The following is a 23,859-nucleotide window of genomic DNA, read 5'->3' as shown; positions in this document are numbered from 1 at the left end:
CCAGCCCAGCTCAGCCTGAGGTTCTGAGCGTGCCAGCGGGACTAGATCCTAAGAAGAAGCACATTCTAGTCAAGGGCACAAGGTTCAGGGGAAGAGGAGATGATCATGACCTGGAGTGCCCAGTTATTAAGAGAAAAAAGGGTGATGGAGACGATGACGAGGGCGGTGGGGATGGTATGAGCCTTAGGCCTAGAGACAGTCTCCGGCATACTACATGTGGGACCCACTAGTACATGCGATAATCTTGTACAGTTTAAGTAAATATATAAATTATATATTTAAAGTGTCTCTATTTATATTTATGAATATTATCTTAGCCTTTATTATTGTTTGTAGTGTCACATCCTAAATTGATAATAAAAAAAAAACGTGACACATTTGAAATAGAGTTAAGCATTAATTTAAAAATAACACGAAACCCTAAAACATAAATAACGTAAAGCTAGTGACTACAAGTCTTCAAACAAAAAAGGACTTCGAGCACTTTTCAACCACTAAAATGACAATCCAAACTTTTGCGTATCCTTGATGCATTGAGCCTACCTTATTAATCGTACAAATATAGTTAGGATTCTATATAAAATATTGAAGTTCTGGAGTCTCAAAAGCATGATTAATATACGGCTAAACTACGTAAAAAAGTGTGAAAATGTAATAAGAGGCTGTTTTGGGAAAATAGGGAGTCCTATAGCGCAGTATTTTACTGCGCTATAGGTGAGAGAAAGTTTGATTTAGCGCAGTATTTTACTGCGCTAAAGGTACTTTTGTGCCAATTTTTTTTTTTTTTTTTTGGTATTTTGGTTTACTTGGATTTTTATTGAGTCATTTTGGTTCGGACTCCATTTTGGGTGGAACTGAGGGGAAGAAACCTCCACAAAAACGCGTTATCTTAACTTATTGAAAGTTTGTAAGCCTAGACTCTAGAGACCACACTTTCCTTGACTATCCACTACTCCCATCCTTTTGAATGCTTTTAATTTCTGCCTTTCATATTTTGGATTTTCCACTTGACTTCATAAACAGAGTCTGTCTTCCAACAACAAAAGGTTGTGCACACTTCAAAAACTGAAAAAATTGTATTCAATCTTCCTAACAAAAATGAGCACAGCCATTCTACTTATACCGTCTCTGACACGTTAATTAAGCTTTGCGTGGATTATGAAGACAGCTATGGATTACTTGAAATGGCTGATCATTTTAATACTCCAATTTTACTACCTTTTCTACCTCAATATAGCAGATCCTGCTTTCACTTTTCAATCGCCATGTGAAGGTAATGAGACAGAGTATCCCCCAAATGGTGCATATGACACAAACCTTCACACAGTCCTCTCTTCTCTGTCACGTAACATAGATAGTGATGGGTTCTATAATACTACCATAGGCCAAGACCCCGATAAGGTTAGTCTCATCGCGCAATGTAGAGGAGATGTCGAATTACGAACATGCCGTGATTGTATAAATAATGCTGCTCGCTTGATTGTAGAGGTATGTCCTTACAAGAAATCGGCCTTTGGTTATTATGATCGTTGTATGCTAAGATATTCAAACGAGTCCGTCATAGGCATCGTGTCGACTGAACCACTAAGAATTTTTGAGGTCGAGAAAGATTTCTCGGATCCTCAGTTGTTTTATGACCAATATCTGACGCCCGTATTGACAAGTTTACGAACTCAAGCTTCAATGGGTGGGAAGCGCAAGTTTGCCGCTAGTGTTACCACTGGCCTTGATTTTCAGACAGTACATGCACTTGTACAGTGCACTGCCGATTTATCAGCTGAAGGTTGCGTCCATTGTTTGACCGCTGCCTATATAATGACTAGCTGTGAACCTTACTCTTTCTTCAACGAATCGTCATTGAATGAAACTCTGCCACCCTTATGGTCATTGCCGCCACCAACCTCATTGCCACTACCACCACCAGGTATTTGAAATCTTTATGGGATTATATTGTTAGCCATTTCATTATCTTCAGGGGACGCGCTGTTCAAGTCGAGCCTCTTCTGTTGGGCTCAGCAGTCTTAATTGCAAAGCTAGATCCAGATTATTCTGTGACTTGAGAGCGAAAAATTTCTTTTTCTTGGTAACTAACTTATTTTATTACCAAAAGTGGACTGTTAAGTACTTACAAAATAAGAACTTGCTACTGGATAAAGTCCCAGTATTCAGTACAGCTCAAAAGCAAAGAGACCAAAAGGACATAAGAAACAATTGGCCTAACTAGGATAAAAGTTGTAATTTTCAAGCCATTTTGCAATATGAAATCTACCTCCTGCTTTGAAGTGGATCGCCTGAGTGATGAGTTTGAAGAGATATCCAGGTTGCTGCCTCTGGTGTTGGAAAATTCTTAAATTTCTTTCCCTCCAAATGTGGTAGACAGCAGCAGCAAACATCATCCTATACACTTCTGCTTTTGAAGACTTCCCCTTTGCCATTTGTTCAGCCCAACGTAATTCATCATCCCAACTCATAGGTATTCTTGCAACGTTAAGCCATTGAAGTAACTTCCTCCAAATCTGAGCAGATAAGTCACAATCACAAGCAAAAAATAAGTGTTATATGCTCTCTTCTTCCTGCTCACTGAAGGGGCATATTTGATCAGTATCATACCCCATTTGCACAATCTGTCTCTGATAGTCTGCCTTCTATGAGCAGCCACTTGTAGTACAAAATTTCATCTAGGTAATGTTGGGATCGAAATAATCCGAACGTCATGCGAAAGTTAATACTTGCAAACCTTGAACTGCGATAAATTAGACAACAAAAAAAAAAAAAATACTAAAAAGGCATAATATTATAGTATGGTTTGGTCAACTGACCAACATATTGGAAAGACTAATATACAAAGGCATAAAACCGATTGAGAGAATAATCTCTCCCTAAACAAAGACTCTTTAATGACAACATTGTGGATGTTATTGTGTTGTATATGAGAAGAACAAATCTTCTATTTATAAAAGACCAAAATTTTTTACTAAAATTTTTTCTCCACGAAAAAGATAGATATGGTAGAGTCCTTTTCCACAAAAAGAACATTTTCTACCAAGAAATTATTTTTGAAGTATAACACAATTTAGGGCAAATCCTAACAAATCTCCCCTTGGTCTGGATTTTCTTGCAAAATAATCTTGATTCTCCATCTTCATATAATCTTTATCACTGCTGCTTGTCATAGTTAAAAATAACGTTACAAATATTATGTGTTAAAAATGGTTTTAAAATATTTTTATATTTTATTTTTAAAGATGCAACAGCAGGAATGTTGAAATATCATGACTAAAAAATTCATCTCTATATGTAGTACTTCGGACAAAATCTTCATTATCGCCAAATTCGTTGCTTTTGATTTGAACTCATCTATAACCTGCCTTCAACCTCGTTGAACCACTGGGTGAACCATTGGCTCTGATACTACTTGTTGGATTAAAATAATCAGGGTGTCATGCGGAAGCTAATCATTGTAAACATTGAACGACGATAAATAGACAACACAAAATATACTAAAAGACATAATTTTATAATATGATTTGGTCAAGTGACCTATATATTTGAAAAACTAATATAAAAAAGGCATAGAACCTATTGAGAGAATAATCTCCCCTAAACAAAGACTCTTTAATGACTATATTGTGGATGCTATTGTGTTTTGTATGAGAAGAAAAAATCTTGTACTTATAGAAGTCTAAAACTTCTCCTTCATGAAAAATGATAGATATGATAGTCCTTTTCCACAAAGAAATCCTTTTCATCATATTATACTAAAAGTGGAAAGTTCATACCTTCAAAGTTGGACTACGATTTTGACCCCGCACTAATTAACTATCTAATTAAATAGTACTATTTTAATTACATAATAATGGTTGAATTAGAAGTCCAACTATCCTTAATAGTTAACAAAAATTACTTTTGAACTTTAATTTACATTTCAAATTTTCCCTCCCATCTTCCACGTACTAATAGTCATATATTAGTCTGTCTTTAATTTACATTTCAGTTTTTTCCCTTACATCTTCCATGTAGTAATAATCAGCTATGAATTTGTTAATAACCGTTTTGAGTTACACGTTTTATCCTTGAAAAAGAAAAGTAACTGATTTTTAGCTATAAACCTTCATAATTCTGTATTTATAAGCAAACATCAGTTTGTTTCTTTCTGTCCTCAATGGTAATAGGAAAATTTTTGCAGTCTTTTGACATTCTACAATCACACTATAAAATGCAAATTAAACTGTTTAATCACTCAGTCGGCGACAAATCACAGGTTAGCTTTTTTGATTTTTATGATTTCTCCTCTTATACTATTGTGTACTGGATAAAATATCTTCACTTACACTGAAGCTAGCACAGATGATATATTATACCTGTAGCTATTATGTTATGGGGGCTCTGTTTTGCTCCTGCTCCGTATGAAATTTCCTCGTAAATGCTCTTTTGTTAATTGTTTATCTTGGTACTTGCTGATGAAAAATAGTGTTTAAAGTTAGACTACCGATTTTAAAAAAGAAGGCAAAACTTTACGACATGAAACATTTGCAATCATAGCCTCAAATTCACTTTTAATCGGATTATGTATTGTTGACATATAATTTTAAAAAACAATGGAATCATTGTCAAGTTGAATACTTATGTTATAAGAATCGCATAATAGAAGTCGTTAGAACATTTTCGTTATGATTATGCTTTGTAATGACAATAAATATTAATCAAATAGGATCACCATTTGAGCTTGCATTTATCCCCTTCAACGTTTATACAACTGATCACACATAATATATTTATAAAATATTTATACTATTTAGCATGGTTCGAAAACTAGTATAATAAAATGCATGTCTATTAGTTAACGCGACGAACTGAAATGTTGACCATAATTTCAGTCCTATAACATTGTGTTGCTTGTAATTAGGTCGTTATACAATATTTTGCCTGATTAATATATGTATATACTTCCATTCAAATTGCTATTTCTAGTTTAACTTTGTGTTGAGAAAATGATTCTAATATCTCAAAAGAATTCTTATTTCCTAAAGTTGGCTTTTGGTCAATTGGTATCTGACCATTGAATTCCTAGAATAAGCTTTCATTACGTGATAATGTTATCAGTTACTAAACATTAATTCTTGGTCCTCCTTATTCTAATTCTAAACGTGCTTTACAGACCCTTTAATTTGGTCTTCATTAGTAATTAAACCTCACTCTTTATGGCTATTCATCTCCCGTCAATTTCCAGTGAACGTGGGATGATTCCATCAACTCATTGGATGGTCTTCTCAACTATAAATCAAGACAAGTCTTCCTCTTTTGTGATTAGAGAAATATATCAATACAAATTTCTTCTATACCATTGTGTTGGGTTTTATATTAAAATAAATCTTTGTTAGATTCTGACTCCTACTTTTGTACTAGAAGAGCTTGTTGAATCCTGGGAGATACACCTATATCGGGTGAAATATCCTTAAGGATAGTGTCTTAATTGACATGCCTCAAGCTATAAAGAGTTTCTCTACAAGGGTTCATGATCAAGTATTTTCCGACAAGATTCGTGATCAAGTATTTTCCGACAAGGTTCGTGATCAAGTATTTTCCGTAAGATTTACAGCAGTTTGCACAATTGAAAAGAATTGTAGAAAATAAGAATAGTAAATGTTGAAGTGTGTGACCATCTTAGAGAGCACACTTTTTGAAGGAAATACAAAAATCCACAAGAACACATAGTTCCTCCAAGATTCATCTAATTTGTTTCACTAGTGGACGGCATAATCACATATAAAGACGAACTACACCATAAAATTTTACAGTCTGAAGTCGTACCTTAATTACGGAGATTGCTCCAATACTTTATAGAAGATCACTGCATTCTTCTCAAAGAATTATCAGCTTGGAAATTCTTCACCAGAAGAAGGAGAAGAGAGTTTTTAAGTGTTGGGCAGAAGACTGTCCTTTCTCTTGGTTGGGAATAACCCAACACATATGTCTCTTCATTTATTTCTGCAAATAATAATATATACTATATATATATATATATATATATATATATATATATATGTTGACCCACATGGGTGACCCGAATCTAATTTCCAACACTTCTATTATTCAATTATATTCTCAACAGGACTCCTCACACGCAGGCCTGGGTTTTTTTTCATGGGTCAAGCACATGGAATTTTTTATTTTTTTTATATAATGGGTGGTAGTGAGAATCGATTTCAGGACCTCTGCCCTGATACCATAATGAAGTGTATGAACGTCTCGTCTAAAAACAGATGTGAAGAAGAGGAGATCTTATCTTTTTGTCTTTATTGAGGGTCAGAAACTATGAGATCTTTTGTGTTAAAAAAAGGAAAATTGTGCTTGTAAGTTAAGTCGAGAGCTATAATTTTCTCCTTACACTTTAACATCTTCACATATCGTATTTTGTGATCTACAACTTCAGGTATTGCTAAACCAATGCATTTGATCATGCTTTTACATGAAAAAGCATTTGCTAACCTGATACTAACTTGAAGAATATTTGTAGGAAAGGATGATAAAACCGCAAGAACTGTCATCACTATTGTTGTGCCCACTGTCATAGTCGTTATTTTTATTGTTTGTATTCCTGTCATTTTGATGAAGAGGCGAAAGACGAAGTTGCTGAACAAAAGAGAGAGTAAGTATAGCTTATTAACCTACAATAATTAAGGAAAGTTCAATTTTAATCAGGCCATGTTTTACTAATTTGTTCTGTGTTATTACTACTACGATGGTGAAGATATACGCGTGGATGATACTAGCACTGCAGAATCCCGGTAATATGATTTTTCTACAATTAGGGCAGCAACAAATAACTTCTCAATTGCTAATAAGTTGGGACAAGGCGGATTTGGTCCTGTGTACAAGGTGATTATATTAAGTTTACTTATTTTTTCACGAGTTTAACTTTTATAGCGTATAATTATTTATAATGTCAGTGTATATAATTAAACCGTCTTTCAATTTGTGCTTGTCTGCTTCAGGGTAAGCTTTCAAATGGACAAGAAGTAGCAGTGAAAAGATTGTCTGTGGATTCAAGCCAAGGTGATCTTGAATTCAAAAATGAGGTTTTGTTGGTTGCCAGGCTTCAACACAGGAATTTGGTTAGGCTACTAGGATTTTGCCTAGACGAAATAGAGAAACTTCTTGTCTATGAATTTGTTCCCAATGCGAGCCTTGACCACTTTTTATTTGGTATGTATTGCTTAACTTTTTATCTTTTAGTGCCCTGAACTTCTACACTATCACTCTATCAGTTAAACTTTTTATAAAATATGGAGCTTATTATTCATTTCGTTTGTCCAATGGGAACACAGATCCGGTAAAACGTAGACATCTGGATTGGGAAAGGCGATCCAAAATCATAGGAGGCGTTGCTAGGGGAATTATTTACCTTCATGAGGATTCTAGACTTCGCATCATTCATCGTGATCTCAAAGCTAGTAATGTTCTACTAGATGCAGAAATGAATCCTAAAATCTCAGACTTTGGCATGGCATGGCCATCTACAATGGATGAAACTCAAGGCTGCACTAGCAGAATTGTTGGGACCTAGTAAGTATTACAACTCTCATTAGATAGATTTTTGTTTTTCATATCGCTAGGAAGGATTCTTAAACCATTTAACAAGAATAAAAGCTGCCTTGAGACAAAATGAAATCTTTCCTTTGATGTTACTAGTATTTCAACATGCATTTTGCATGTAATTGTAATCTCTTCTTGAATGGTTACCTAAATTTTGTTGAACTAGAACTTTGGTTCTCTCGAAAATTAGTAATATTCCAGATGAATAGTCATATATATACCTAGAGTTTTGTCCTCAATTTGGTCGCTACCAAAAGTGAGTTCTGGAAATGAATAGGTAAAATTTGATTGTCTAGAATAATTTTTTTTCTTGTCTAGAACAAAAAAGATTCTTTTTTGTTTTTGTTTTTGTTTTCGGCATATGAATTGTCCTTGTTTAGAGAGGTTAATTAGATATGATATCTCGGCAGTAAAATACAAGATATAGGTCTTAACTCATTAAAACTTGTTATTTGCTCAGAGTTATCTTCACAATGCAGTGAGGTACATTCTCAATTTCTCACTAAAAAGAAAGGCGAAAAACAAAGCAGACATCAAAAGAAGACCATAACTATCCAATTTGCAGTATAAATTGCAGCAAATCATTTTACTACTTCCTAAGTTCACTCAAAAATGTCTAAGTTCATTAATGATCTTACATGTAGTTCTGAGTTTTAACAGTTGCCTATTTTGTCAGCTTACTAAGTCTTGCTGATCTCACTGCATGGACTAACAAATTGAACTACAAAACTGAATTTTGGCCTTTTGACCGTATGTCTAGTCGATGAGAAGTTCAAAATGTATATGTTGAACAAAAAAACTTTAACAATTGAATCATATCTAAGTTGCGGAATGTTATGTGATTCTTGTTTTGGCTTTGCAGTGGATATATGGCACCAGAGTATGCAACGCACGGAAAATTCTCAGCCAAATCAGATGTTTTTAGCTTTGGAGTATTAATTCTAGAAATTTTAGGTGGCCAAAGAAACACTTGTTTTAGGAATGGAGAATATGTGAAAAACCTTCCGAGCTATGTAAAGTAGTAACCAAGCCTATTAATCCAACTATACCTTTCAATTCCAAATTAGTTGTGTCAGGTTCATATTATTTTTTACCACTACCAGTGTATAAAAGTTAATACTCGTAAATTAAACTGTCATAGGCTTGGAGGAATTCGCGTGAAGGAACTATTTCAAATTTAATAGACCCCATGCTAAGGGGATCCTTAGGACTGGTTGGTGATATGATGAGATGCATTCACATTGCTTTATTGTGCGTTCAAGAAGATGTTGCTGATAGGCCAACTATGACTGCAGTTGTTCTCATGCTCAATAGTCTCTCTCCGAGTCTTTCAGTGCCTTCACGGCCTGCATATACTATGCACAATGATGTTAGCCCAAATACTCCTACTATTCAAGATTACAATTCAAGATTAATGTCAGAATCTAATCGACCAGCCAAAAGTAAATCTATTTGTTTATCACAAAATGAAATGTCAGTAACTGAGTTATATCCTAGATAATAGACTTAGATAAAATTGCCCTTTTCTGAATATTGTTACTTCTATGTTGTTTCTTTGAACTTTCATTATTTTTAAAAAGAAGTGAACAGAAGATGGAAAATAATGCAATGATGTAATTTGCTTGTATGGCAGAGTATTTATACAAAATATGTACAACACCTGTATCAACAAGATTCACTTGAAAAATATGATGTCTATCAAAAGAGAGCCTAAATAGGAGGAGGTGTTATGACTTGAATTGATTAACAGGCACGTGGGTTGAGTAAACGTCACGTGAGCAGAGGTGACACATCATCACCCCTCTCATCGCTATAAACAGAGGGAAAATGTGAAAGGAACGCATTGAAGAATCATTTGGAAAATCTTATTTTTCTCTCAGTCTACCTCTCTTCTTCTTCTTCTTCTTCTTCTTCTTCTATTCTCTTCATCTCAATTCTTTCTTCTACTTTTCTTAGTTCTACTATCATAGGCCATTGAAGCTCATGGTTACAGAGTTATTCTTTTGTTAATTCAAGGCTGAAGTGATAAAAACATTCCTAAACTTGGCACGGTTTCGTAGTTCAGTCCCTGAACTATTGCCACACTTAAAAACACCCCTGATCTTGGCTATCTGGGTTTGAATTCACCCCCGCATTGCCACATGGCACATCAAGTGTGCACAAACACTTTTAGGCATGTGGGAGGCTCCACATCAGTTTTTTTTTTAAATCAATTTTTTTTACATTTCTTTAATTATTTTTTTCCCTATTCCAACATCTAAATCATCACCTTCCTCCATTAAAAAGTATATATTTTTAAAATCAGAAAAAACTAAAAAACAAATGTGGAAAACCCATTTTTTTAAAAATAAATCTGGACTGGATTTTTTATTAAAAAACTGAAACTTTTAAAATCTTGAAAATTGAATTTTTTTTTTTAAAAAAAAATGTGCTAAACCAGTTACTTTTTTTTTTTTTAAATCTGGAAAATTAATTTATTGGTTTTTATCAAAAAATTTGGACTTTTTTAAAATCTGGAAAACTAAATAAACCTACTTTTTTAAAAAAGAATCTGGAAAATTGAATTTTTGATTAAAAACCTGGACTTTTTTTTAAAAAAGTCCAAATATGGGAATAATGGTATCTTGAGTAGTAGTTTGACATGAATTATGATTCTTGACATGTTACGAGTATAATCTTGTTATAAATGGTATTAAGAATATTGGAGAAGCATTATATGAGGAGGAATGTGGTGTTGTATTATGGCTATGGTTTTGAATGACTTTGAGAGGGAATTTTGATAATTGAATAATAACTATCTTAACAAAGTTTATTGATTAAGGTATTGTAGTGTTGTTATTGATGTTTGGGAGTTGTTATATTATATGGAGAAAGTTGTAGAAACAAAGGAGATGCTGCTCAATTTTCATTAGCTTTAGCTTAGCTTCAAGTATGTTTCCGATTATCTAATCTTAGTACGAATTCCCTTGAATGTAGAATTATGAACTTGGAAGGAAGTGTTTAGTCGGCAAGTTAGAAAGGCATAAAGGTATGTAAGGCTAGTCCCTTCTTCTCTAAGGCATGATTCCAACAACATGACTTCCTTTATCTTTCCATGACTCTCTTATATTCCGGAAACTATGAGTCTATGATTATTAAGAGCTTCTCATGAAATAAAGATAAGAGATGCGTTGTGAATATGACAATGATGATGATGAGTCTAAGTCTAGAGATTCCAAGTCTTATGATATGATTTTCTTATGAAGCTAATGATTCCATGATGTTTTTCGTTGTTGCTAGACTCACCTTATGATGCTAGTTCCTTCAAGGTGAGGCATGATGATCATGACTATTCCATAATGGAATCGGGGGTTCTCGACCTTACATCACCCCGATAGAGTTATAGTTTGTACTTGAGTTCTAATGCATGCTTTATGATAAGTACATGATGATGAGCTTACACCGTGCCTATATGGCCGGGCAGACACTGCTAAGGCGGGCGGCATATACACCATGTCTAGATGGCATGGGCAGACGCCACTAGTAGGCGGCATGAGATGGTTACCCCGGACACGGGAGGCCTGGACACGGGGCTAATGATGATCACACCGTACCTATATGGTCGGACAGCTTATATATGCACACTTGATATGATATTGTTTATGATGTAAGTTAGCATACATTATTCTGTCTTAATTCAGTTACCGGTTGTTTCCTCACTTGATGTTTCCTTATCTCTTCGATATGTTATTATTGTTCATGCCTTACATACTCAGTACATTGTTCGTACTGACATCCTTTCTTTTATGGACGCTGTTTTCATGCCCGCAGGGAGACGATGCAGACCCGTAGGAGCTTATCAGCGGATTCACAGAGGCTCTCCACTACTCTGGAGGTGCTACTTATGGTCATATTCTTTTGTGTATACATTCGGGGTATGATGGGGTCCTGTCCTGTCCTTATGTCTCAGTACTCTAGTAGAGGCTCGTAGATACGGATGCGTGGGTAATAGTTGCCTCATGGATACATCAGTGTATATTCTTGTATATCAATTTTGCAGCCGTGAGGGCTTATGCATATTTATGTATTGCCTTGGAGAGTACATGTGTTCAGGTTGGGTATGATGATTAGCATAACGAGTGGTGCTCGGTAGTCAGCTCCGGGTACCTGTCATGACCCCTAGTCGGGTCGTGACAATCTCAAATATAATAATAAATAATGTCTAGAATAAAAGTAGACAACTGGGAAAAGAGATCTTCAGGTGGCATGGCATGGCATAGGTAGAAGCTCACCCTCGGATCTGATCAAGCAAACTAGCTTCAAGCTAGAGATGTAGCCTGGATGAAATCTCTGGAACACAATCTACACTCAAAAAGGGTGCAACAAGGTAGTATCAGTACAAACACTATGTACCGATAAGTATCATAGGCCGACTAAGATTAGTTCACGCATATAAGTATAAAATCAACAGGATAAACAAATAGGCACTTAATACTCAAATCCAAGTCACAGAATATTCCATAACAGAGTCACAGCCTAAGATAAAGCTTCTAAACCACAAATCTGTCAAGTCTCAATAGTCTCACCTGATAATCACAAGTCCTAGTTCCGTCCCTAGGTAGAGTCACTAATCCATAATTTAACTCAGTGAATGGTCATAATTATATCACAATAGACATTCAACATCCATACCAAAATCAGAAACAAACGAGCATATAATAACGCAGAATAAAATGTAATGATGTGCAATGCAAAATGTATGCAATGCGCTGGCCAATCACTCGAACTGTCCATACATGTTAACTGATTGCATTTGCTCAGTAGTCATGACCTGCAGAGGACCCATGGTGTCGATGTACCACTCGTTCCGGAACACTCCTCGGACCCGAGCACAAACCTCCACTCCCGAAAGAACCTCGGACGCGGGCAATATCAAGTACCCCTCGTTCCAGAAAGAACCTCGGACCAGAGTCATAAATCCTCCGCTCCGGAAAGAACCTCGAATGCGGATCCACATCATGCACCACTCGTTTCCAGAACTAACCTCGGACCTCGAGTCTATAATCTAAGTCACATCCTCACCCCCAGTCAAATGTGTCTGTTCATAGATATACATATATACCACTCATTTTTGGAATGAATCTCGGACAACGAGCTCACAACTCGCATAGCATCACAAGTTCAACAAGAAGGTTATATTAACTTCTTCACTAATTTACACATCACAATGTATGTCTCAATGTATTTCAGTTCATTAGTATGTATGGACTATGAACAATTAGTAATATCAATGTCAAACACAAGGCGTCATGCCACAAGTCTTTCGTGAATCCTTACCAAACCATTTCCATCATGTATGAGTGTATGAATGCATAAATAGATATAAACATAGTAAATCAATGCAACCCAATAAGGCAACAGTGATAGTACAAGTCACAAGCCACAAGCCACAAGCCACAAGTCATATCAAGACTTGGATCAACTCAGCCATGAAATGAATCATACAAACCGTCTCAACCAACATAATAGTCTATGTCTCTCTTTACTTCCACATGTAGTAAGTACGCCTCACAACTATGTCTGGTATCACCAAGAAGATCCACTTTTCTATATATTATCATCAACAGTAAATCATACATCAAGTTTTCATCTACGTACTGTCATGAGTTTATATCACAATTCAAGCCTAAACTCATTATCCTTCCTTTCTCTGATAATATATGTCACAATAAGAGAGAATTAAGTACAACACGCCAATTTAAGTAATAAGTCTAATCACAATAATAGGGCAACAAGCCACCATCAACAACCATCAACCTAATAGAAATCCATCCCGAGTCACCACAGTATGAATACAACTGCACCTCATATTTCAGTGCATAAAGTAATGGCGACGAGCCCACAAAACCAGAAGTCATACCAACCTAGCAAGTATTCAACCCAAACACCATGTCCGAAGACCTAATCATGCTTTCTCCCATCAATTCTACACAATACATACGTTTCGCTAATCAAAGTCTAACTAAAGTAAGTCATAACCTACCTGGAATGCAGAACAGGAGCCACGAACTACTCCACACGAGTCTTCTATTTTCGAAGCGCCTTAGAACGGTCACAGTCTAACAATATGATGCTAAGTAAGCAACAAACTATGTATTTAAACAAGAACAACAATTTGGGGAAGAAGACCCACTTACTTCTACCCTTTTCAATTGGTGAAACCATCCTTTAATGGTGAATTTATCATAACTTCTATCTTTACAATCATTAACCTTCAATTCGTGGGTTTCTAATCAATTTTACCCTTAAAACAAATTTTAGGACAAAGCTTCCATTTTTATTAGAACCCTATGTCTCAACATGCAATTCCAACCATAAGAAATCAAATTCTCTTCCTAGAAAGTGATAATCTATACTCCTAGGTGATTAATCAATAACAAAATCAACAATCCACCAATTATTTAAGGGTTTACTAATTCTAGGGTTCTAGGATTTTCACCCACCATTGATGGACCTCTTAGAATAATCATGGAACTTAAAGAAGAAAGGAAAAGGAACAAATAAAGATGGGGACTTACCCTCCAAGATGCTTTCACCAAAGAATGGAATGAATTTTGCCTCTTTCTCTCTTGAAAACCGACTTTGGGGTCTTGGGGTTAATGGTTCGGAGTTGGGGTATAAAAATAGGACTTTCTGACCCCGTCGGCCGCTGCGGCGGTCCCCAGACCGCTGTAGCTGTACCGCTATAGCGGCCCTTTGGTCGCTGCCAGCAGCCTATTGGAACAGTCCGCACTAAAATGGTCATAACTCCCTCATACAGAGGCGAAACGCGACGATTCTTTTTGGCTATGGCTTCGTAATTTCGATACGGATCTAATGGTTCAACCTCACTAAAAAAAGGTCATTTGATCAATCTAGAGCCATTTTTATCCACAGACCAACAACGAAAACATCGAATACCAGCGCGACAAAACCCAAACCCATCCGGAACTCTTCGGAACCTCACCAAAACTTGTGGACAAGTTCAAAATCATCATATTAACATGTTAGAACTTCCAAAACATAGACACGGCGTCATCCTAACCTGAAGTTGACCGTGGTCAACTCTAACTTGTCAACTTTACATTTTCTCCATGAATGACTCAATTTGTCACGACCCAACCCCGTAGGCCGCGACTAGTGCCCGAGATGGACACTCGTACATACTTACTAACCAAAATATGTTTGCGCTTAACATATTAAGGACCTTTGTGCATACTAGGCAACATATCACTTATATCGTTACTTATAATATAGTCCACAAACCGATCAGGTTATCGCAGTGAAGGGAAATGCCAAACATAAACCATATTAACATAATCGGACGAAACGACCCATGACCCACATACATGTCTACAGGCCTCTAACAAAGACAACAAAATCAGATGACGGGACAGGGCCCCGCCGTACCCCTGAATAATCATGTACACATAAATATATACAACAGGACGATTTGTACCAAAAGTGTAGGCTCCGGATCAAAGGAGCACTCCAAAGTAGCAGAATGGGCACCCTAAACTGGCGGATCACCACAATAAGCGTCTGTACCTGCGGGCATGAAACGCAACCCCCGAAGAAAGGGGGTCAGTACGAAATATGTACTGAGTATGTAAAGCATGAAGTACAGAAAACAGAACCATAACCGGAACAACGGTGCAAAAATAAGTACATTACCCAGATTACCAAAGCGCTGTTTTACCCAGTCACAAATCATATATGCAGATATCATATGTCAGAAAAGTGCAGACTCAGAATATCAAAATGATTGTTTTCCACTCGCGGATCGTATATGCCGAGGGCTTATGTCAGAAGTAGTACGGATCCGGAGCGTCAGAATATTTGCTTTCCAGACACAGATCATATATGCTGATATCGTATGTCAGAAGGAGTACAGAGGATACACAGATCATATATGCTGATATCGTATGTCAGAAGGAGTACAGAATGCCAAAATGCTTACTTTCCGAACACAAACCAAACATATCAGAATCATGTATCGTATATACACATATAACAGATCCCGGCCCTCCTGGTAAAGGACGTGGTGGACAGAGTCATATAACAGATCCTGGCCCTCTGGTAAGGGACGCGGTGGACAGAAGCATCAGATGCCAAAATCGGATACCATATATGTGCATGTAACAGATCCCGGCCCTTTAGTGAGGGACGCGGTGGACAGAGTAATCAATGCATGTCAGAATCATGTACCGTATATGCAAATAACAAATCCCGGCCCTCTATTGCGGAACGCGGTGAACAGAATCATCATGTGCCATCCTGGCCGCCATCCCCATATCACCATATACAGACATACATATAACAGAACCCGGCCGCAAGGGAGAGGGACGCGGTGAACAATGCAGAGGAAGATGCACGATAACATAACAGAACCTGGCCCGGGCGCAGTGAATAGCATACTGAGGCTTGCACGAACAGAGCAGTGAGAAACCATATGCACACATATCCAGACTCGACAGATGCATACATTTGAAGATCATAAACACATTCTGAACCAATCGGAGTTAGTATGTGAAAGTTACGGACATTTTTTTTTTATCACAGAACTTTTACGGACATTCAAAGCAAACCCGAGATCACTTACGAAAGTTAGGGATATCCAGACTTACAGAACTCTTTAGGAACAAAATTCTTTATGCTTATCTTGTTATTCATTCATATAATAAGCTCCATTATGTCGAGCGTACTCATATCGAATGTGAACAAAAATCGTGGACAACTCGGAAATATCTCAAATAGAGCTTCAAAAGTCATAGATACGTATTAAAACTATATGCATGTAACTGAATAAATAAATTCCAAGACTCGATGGACAAATATATTCACGACATCCGAAGGCTCAGAAATCAGTTTCGGGTCAATCGGAATTAGTATGAGAGAGTTACGAACTTTCGTAGTACGGAACCTTCCGACAATATTTCATAAGTCATACTTGAAAATTCGAGTATCGTTCATATTAGAAGACTTGCAAACATCATTATGGATCACATTTTCATATTAGGAAACTTGCGGATAACATTATGGATCAAATCAAATGGGGACTTTAAGACCATATTTTCATATCGAAGCATTCATCAAAGACTTTAGTCATCTCGGTTATCATTCGAACAACATTCGGAAACATAACGACTAGAATCTTCAAACATCATACATGCGTATCAAGCTATATAGAATGGCTTATGGAAGTCGAAGATGTTGGCCAACCTAGTGGCTCTAAGAATGGGATTTTCTTTATAAGCATACATATACCTTTTTGTCCATTTCAAAGGGGATCATGCCAAAGAAGGAAAGATAAGCTTTACATACCTCAATCGCTCGCTAGTCAAATCCCGAATCAAGTCTCGGGCTCTCCAATATCTACAATAATATTATCAATTACCAAATATTAGCTACAAGTACTTAGAAATTCAATTCTAACTAGTACTTGTCTACAGAAATTTCGGCAGCATCTCCCCTGTAAATTCAACCTCCCTGAGAATTTAACTCGGCCAAATTCATCAACAACCATACCAACAATACCAACAATCATACCAATTACATCAATAACCATTTCAAAACACATTCTAACATTAGTAACCTTCCTTTCAACATAATTCATCGCTATTTAATTTAACTTCGTACATTCAAGCCAAGATCGACATTTACATATTCACTACTAATTCAAGATCATTCTAATACAATTCAAAAGCATTTCATACAATTCTACAAAATATTCAACAATCCCACCAAAAACCATACTTCACCCGAAACCTCCAATCTTCGACACGAACATTCACAACACGTTTTTATCTTCCAATTTCATCAACAACAACAACCATTTGCACCTTGACAACTCCATTCCCATAATTACATAAAACTATAATAAAATCACATAATTTCCTACAACAACTCAACAACCAATTTTCATGCCAACTTGAACTATTATTCTTCCATTTACATCACAAGGCCACCACAACACAATTAACATAATAAATAAAATTTGTCCATCCCTCTTCATCAACAACAATACATGGCCACACATATACATACCCATAACACACAATTTCATACTTTTTCATTCATTTCCACATACTATAACATATATATATATAAGTCTTCCATAACATAAAAAAAATATAGAATTCTTACTTTTTTCAATTTTTTCCACTTACCAAAAAAAGTACTTTCTTGCCCCGAAAATTATACCACGTTGAAGAGGGTCTTGAACTTAGTAGGAATACTAGAAAACTAGAATTTTTGGATCAAAGATGGAAGCCCTCCAATTTTTTCTCTCTTTTTTTTTCTATATGGCCGAAGGCCTCTTTCTTTTTTTTTCTCTCTTCTTTTGTTTTGTTTCTTGAAACTTCTAATGTGAATGATCAATTTGTGGCCCCTTTCATCTTCTATATAATTGAATTAAATTGTCCCACACGGGCCTTGGGCCCTTAGACCCATGGCCGGCCACCTTAAACTTTTGGGCCTCCTTTTCAAGCCCAATTAGTTATGGATCCTATTTTGTAATTTCCGAAACTAATTTCCAAAATTTTCAATTTTTCCCTTGGCCTTCCTCCATATTTCCACATCAACACTTCATGAATAACACATATATATTGATTAAAAATAAAATATGGCCTTATTTCTTACACGTCAAAAATTATTTCGAATTTTCCGAATATGCAAAAATACGGAATATAACACAATTTACACTCGAACCTTGCGAAACCCAATCCAATGACATTATTAAGTCATTTGTCATACTAACGCGACTTAGGGAAGGGTCAACAAGGGTAATTAGGTCAAAAGCACTATAACGACCAGGTGGGTCGTTACAGAAGAAAGAAAATATAATTATTACAAAAGAGAAAATAAAGTTTGCTTTATTAAAGCAAAAGTGGCTTTTTTATAAAAAATCTTTATCTATTTTCCAGTATTATTGCTGAATACTGAGTCCGTCTATCACTTCTTCTTTTCTTTCCCTTTGTCTTTTGTGGAGGTGGAAGATGTTTCCTGTTGGCTTTTTAATTGAGCCATGAATTGTGTAAAATCCTCATTATTATCAGGATCTTGTGATTCTCCTGCCAGACACGTCTGTGCTTCATTTGCATCATCGTCTACATCATCATTTTCATTAACGGTGGTATTATCAACTGAGGCCAATATATCCGAGGGGATATCAATGTCTAGATTTTTTATTAAATATTTTTTAAATTCCTCCATGTACGCGACTATCATTTTGTCTTTGGATATAACTCTTTTTTTCATCTGGATCCTTCTGGCAATGTGCTGGAAGGGACTGGGAATTTTCCTTTGTCTGAAATTAATTGAGTCTCTATAACTGGCTATCGTAGTCTTAGTTTGGTCTATTAACTCTTGTCCGGGAATTGTGCCATCCCTAGATTTTTGAGTTAATTTTTTTCCAGAATTTTGTATAAAAAATTCTATTAAGACACGGTATATTTATGGGATATTACCCTCTTCCACAGACCATTTCATAATCCATGGGATAGATAATTCAATGAGGAAATACATATTAGCAATTCCTTCAAAGAAAGTAGTATTAGTTTCCAAATCTATTATTTTAGGAGAAACTTCAACCCATTCAGTATATAAACTTTTGAAGGGTTCTGGCAAAATGTTCACAGTTGGACCATAATGGATCCACGATTGACAAAACTAATTTCGAATGCCATGTTTATAAACATTGGCACATACCTTTATAAAAAATGAATATTTTACTTTAGGATTTTTCATATAAAAAGACTTTATTAAAGCCCTCAACATAATCTCAATAATTAAATTTGACGGGGATCTTTTGATCAGGATGTATATGATCCCTTTCCTTTAAAGTACTTAATCCCCATTCATTTAGAGAGAAAATCTTTTTTATAATGATTTTAGAAAAGTTATAAACTTTTTTACTATTAGCAGGGCAGAAATGTTGAAATTTTGCTGATCCTAAAGATGAAAGAACCAACTCATAATTCATACGGTATTTATAAGTAATTGCAGCGTATGACGCTTGATCAAAATACCTTTGCATTATTTGCCACGGTTCATTTCTCCATTGAAGGTCTTTATTTTCTATGAGAATTATTAACTCTCTATTGTCATTTTGTTCATATAAATCAGTATCCTCATGATCATCATCAGTAAGGGCACTGGAATATGAAGGTAGCATATTATCCTTCTTTTGTTAGGCTTCTATAAAAGCCAAATATTGTTCATATATAATTTGCTTCCCATTATTACTGGAAGATCCTGTAATATTATCAGCTATTAGCTTTTTGCTTCCTATTTGCGCGAGAACAGTGCCTTTGTCTGTTCCTTTGGATGTTGTTCCTCTACCTCCCCATCCTCTATTAGAGTTGGGGCTAAATTGCGGCCTCATCCTGCAAATAAGATGAATAAGAGTTATCAACTCAAATATTCTCTGGTGAGAAAATCAGGGAGACTATTATCTGACCCTTTTTTATAATGAATTTCGAAATCAAATGGGGCTAATAATGCCTACCATCTTGCAAACATTTGTTTAGAAACATCATGCTTACAATCTTTATTAAGCATAAATTTAGCTACTTGGCAGTCAGTTTTTATTAAAAACTTTTGATTATATAGATCTCCTTGAAATTTAAGAATACATTTTACTATAGCTAGAATTTCTTTAGCCACAGTAGCATAATTTTTTTGGCTGTTATTCCATTTACCAGAATAAAATTGGATCAAATATTCTTGTTTATCATCTGGAGAATATTGTTTCAATATTCCTCCATATCCAATATCAGAGGCATCTATTTCAATAATTTTTTGCCAACTAGGATTAGCTAGTGTTAGACAGTGGCAGCACTTTCAGAACCTCATTCTTAAAGCTGAACTTAGCACTCCACGGTTTAACAATGACAGGCTTCGAATTTATCATATGGGGTCCTGTATAGAGCAGCTCATCCCTATCATCAATGGACTTGAATTTTACAACAAAGTAGTCATCGTTGTGATAAAGATATCAGGCTTACTCGAGAACTCCATGGTTCCTAGGAACCGAGCAATGGCAGTAATTGTTGGGGACATCCCTACCACATACAGAATCACAGCAGATTTCCATTGTGTTTCTTCTTTTATGGTCTCCTCTTTATCCAATTGCACATATTTTATCCCATCCCGCACCACCGGTGGAATAAACTGAAGCTCCATGCCCTTTGCTCCCATCGTGTTCCCGTAAAAAAGGCTAATCCATGGTTTATCAGCATTAGGCAGGTTGAGTTTCCTTTGCGCAACTGGCGGCACCAGCTCCTTTTCAACAACTGGCTCAATCGGAGGGTTTGGATGCTGCGCCGACGCCACCACAGCTTGGGCTATCGGTGTAGCATAAAACGCCATCGGTGTTGTTGTACTCGTACTAACTACTGTCACCCCTGGTGTCTTCCCTGTATTTTCTGGTAGAGTATGAGTTTTCCCCACCACTCACTCGACCGGGATCGTTTTCTTAGCTCGCCCCCTCGCCATTGGCGGCGGTGAACAATTGCAATCATTGCTATCGTATACCTATGCTAACATGTGCCGGTAGAGAGAGAAAACGTTTTATTTGAGACTGATTATTATAAAAGCCTTACTGCTAAGCATATTAATAATATGCTGAAACAACAAAATTATGCTAATATTTACATGAATATTTATTTGAGAGTGATTATTATAATAGCCTTACTGCTAAGCATATTAATAATATGCTGAAACAACAAAATTATGCTAATATTTACATGAATATCTTGGGCGAACAAATTCTTTCACTTCATGATAGAATTGACAAACTATTTTCTCATATACAATTACATGATTCTACCCTTAATACGGGAAAAAAAAGCAGGAAATTGTTGCTACTCCAAGTGTACAGCCTCTACCTGAAATCAAAGATTTTAAATTAAAACCTTTTTCAGAATTAGAGCAAATGCTTGATGAGAAATTCAAAGGTTTAAATATTAGTCCTTTAATAGCAAAGGATGATGATAATTTTCCTAATATGGATTACAAGGTCAAGGTTGCAACAGATATTAATAAAATTGATGAATATTAAGCCGATAAACCTATGCAAAGGATGTACTACTATCCTAGGCATATTCCTCAAGATGTCTTATTAGAGGAACATGAGTTTATCATTACCAATAGTTATAATGGTATCTATGAATGGAACATAGATGGTTATAGTGAAAGAGAGATTTATTGTACCATACATAGAATGTTATGTGTAGTACGATCAGTAAGGTTAATAAATATAATGAGCGAACTATCGCAGATATGATTATTGCTGGTTTAACTGGCCAATTAAAAGGTTGGTGGGACAATTATCTAACCTAGGAACAACGTAGTAATATCTTCAATGCTATAAAAAGGGAGCAAGGAACTTCTCAAGAACCAATTATAGTTCCAACTGTTGTTTATTCATTGCTTATTAGTATTATAGAGCATTTTTCAGGTTGATAGTCGGATAATAATGAGACCATTAGGACCATGCTTCAGAGTTTAAGATGCAAAACCCTTACCTCATTTAGGTGGTATAAGGATGTATTCCTTTGTCGGGTTATAGAATTACCTGAGTGCAATGACACTTATTGGAAATCCAAATTTATAGTTGGATTACCAGCCCTTTTTGCAGAAAGAATTAGAAAGGCTCTTAGAAGAGGAGAAGCTAGCAGCAATTATGATGACTACACTTATGGTAAGTTAATAGGGACATGTATGCAGGAAGGTTTAACCTTGTGCAATGAGATCAAGCTGAATCAACAGATTAAGAGACATGGTCTGAATGAAAGACAACAATTAGGAGAATTCTATGGACAATTTGGTATGGATATGCCACAGACCAAAGCAACTCATAGGCACAAGAAAAAAAAAAAGAAAGATTTCCAAGTATGGAAAGAAAAACGCTTGCGAAAGAAAGCAAGGTGGAAAAAAGAATTCAAGAAAAGAAAGATTATGTTAAATCCAAAAGCCTGTTATAAATGTGGCAGAGTTGGTCATTATTACAAAAATTGTAAAGTCAAGGAAAAGATTAAGAACCTTGATATTGATGATGACCTAAGAGAATCGTTATACAAACTTTTATTGAATTCAGAACCAGAAGATTCAGGTTTTGAGTCTGATAATTCGGATGACTCTTCATCAAATGAAGATCTTAGAGTTATTGAAAATGAGAGTTATACCTCTACCAGTTCAGATGAAGAATGTGCACCATGTCAAATAAGGCAGCCATGTACTAGCAAGGGTAATAAAGGAGAGGATGAATTTTATAATCTCTTCTCCCAATGTCAATGTTTTAGACGGTAATAACCTGAAAATTCAGACTGGTATTCAGATACAGAAATCACCAGGTTTATCCACCATGTCAGAAGTTAAAAAACTTCTTCAACAAAGGAGAAATATCATAACTACTCCAGCCACAACTAAAGATTTGGAAAAAGAGATTGATAATCTCAAACATGAGATTTCCACCCTTAAAAAACTTAATATGATTCTAGATGAGAGAATTTCTAGAATCAAGGACTGCGGGAAGCAAGTTATGGAAATTCCAGCAGATAATATTCTAGAAAACACATCTGTGGAAGGAAGTACCAGTAAAGAAGGAGAATTTTTTAAAACTCTGAAATTTATTACTTCCCAAAAGTTTTTTTTTTATATATAAAAGTTACTCTTTTAATTGATTATAATTTCAAAAAAGAATTTACTGTTCTCGTTGATTGCGGAGCTGATTTAAATTTTATTCAAGAAGGATTAATTCCTTCAAAATATTTTCATAAAACTACCCATAGTCTTAGATCTGCTAATGGGTAGCAAATGGGAATTACTTTTAAATTACCCAAAGCTTATATTTGCCAAGACAAAGTCTATATACCAGAAAGTTTTGTGTTGGTAAAAGATGCTTCCAATCAAATAATTTTGGGAACCTCATATTTTCAAAAAATATTTCCTATCCAGAGATGAGATACTAAAGGTATTATAGGAACCCTTGAAGGAAAAGCTGTTGAATTTCAGTTTATAACTGAACCATTTTCAAGGATTATAAATAAATTCAAAGATAGGTTGATGAATAAACATCAACAAGTCTATTTTCTAAAACAAGAAATTTATACTTCTAATATTGAAGAGATTTTGCAAAATCCTAAATTACAGCAAAAAATAGATTTTCTAAAAAATCAGTTTTCATTACAAATTTGTAGTGATCATCCTAATGCTTTTTGGGATAGAAAAAAACATATTATT

General features: G+C 35.6%; 1 pseudogene; it reads left to right on the top strand.

Moving 5' to 3' along the window:
• Nucleotides 1-662: 662 nt before the first annotated feature.
• LOC132615411 (cysteine-rich receptor-like protein kinase 10) lies at nt 663-9,176 on the top strand (annotated as a pseudogene).
• The last annotated feature ends 14,683 nt before the right edge of the window (nt 9,177-23,859 follow it).

Source organism: Lycium barbarum, chromosome 10, assembly GCF_019175385.1.
Source record: "Lycium barbarum isolate Lr01 chromosome 10, ASM1917538v2, whole genome shotgun sequence".
Classification (NCBI taxonomy): Eukaryota; Viridiplantae; Streptophyta; class Magnoliopsida; order Solanales; family Solanaceae; genus Lycium; species Lycium barbarum.
Note: the sequence above shows the minus strand (reverse complement) of the source record. Positions and strands in the feature narration are given on the sequence as shown.